Below are 1,052 nucleotides of genomic sequence, written 5' to 3' on the forward strand. Positions count from 1 at the left end.
AGCAGCATATCTCCACCAGACTCCATGTAAATAATTACTACTTTTAGCGTGTATAGAGCAGCATATCTCCACCAGACTGTTCTCGCTCCATACTGAACCAATTGTTAAGGATTTTGGATTTAGCGACTCAAGTTTTAAAGTAACAGACATACAGACACACCTGAGATGTCACATCCTGTAAAAGTGTTTAATATCTAACTCATTCCCCCCAGGTGGCGTCCGGCTCAGGTGCCGGGTCCCCAGCAGCGGCGTCGTCTGCCTCGTCGTCGCGGCAACAGCTCCGTCAGCGAATCACACGAGTTAACCTCAGGGACTTCATCTTCTGCCTGGAGCAGGAGCGCTGCACGGCGCGCTCGCTCACGCTCTACAAGGCGCTGCTGAAATGATGGAGAGGACGACGCTGACTGGACTGTCCTCCTCCCCAGAGTGTCTCTTCAAGTCCTCATTGTGTCCCCTCGTGTCATCAAAGTGTCTCCTCACGTCCTCTGTGTCTCCTCCTTCGTCCCTGCAGCTGCTTTTAACTTTTTAACGTCCTCAGCAGGTCCAGGCTCCATCTTCTCGCCGCTCTTTTGATCTGCTGCGTTTGGGCGCTTATCGGCCACCAGGTGGCGCTGTTTAAAAAGAATAAAACATTATTACCAACATCACAATGGATTTCCAACTCGTCCTAGACGGAGTCTGATCTGCGTCAACGTCATGACAACACGATGTCAGAAGAAGAAAGACCAAAATAAAAACGTAGCGCTGCAGATGGAGCCTCAGCAACATCTAGTCTGGAAATGAACTTCATGAAGCCGCTTTCTCTGGTGAACTCTGGAGAGCGCCTCGTATTTTAGGATTAATGGACCCGTGGGTCAGTTTACTGTCCCAGATTCAACTAGAAAATATATCTCAGAAGGTGCAATCCGAGAATTTAACTTGTTTTTAATCATTACTCAAAGTAGTGGGCCAATAATGTCAGAGCCAACATACAACTGGTGGATGTATGTTAGCATACGGCTGGTGGATGTATGTTAGCATACGGCTGGTGGATGTATGTTAGCATACGGCTG

The sequence above is a fragment of the Etheostoma cragini genome, chromosome 8 (assembly GCF_013103735.1).
Source record: "Etheostoma cragini isolate CJK2018 chromosome 8, CSU_Ecrag_1.0, whole genome shotgun sequence".
In the NCBI taxonomy this organism is placed as follows: domain Eukaryota; kingdom Metazoa; phylum Chordata; class Actinopteri; order Perciformes; family Percidae; genus Etheostoma; species Etheostoma cragini.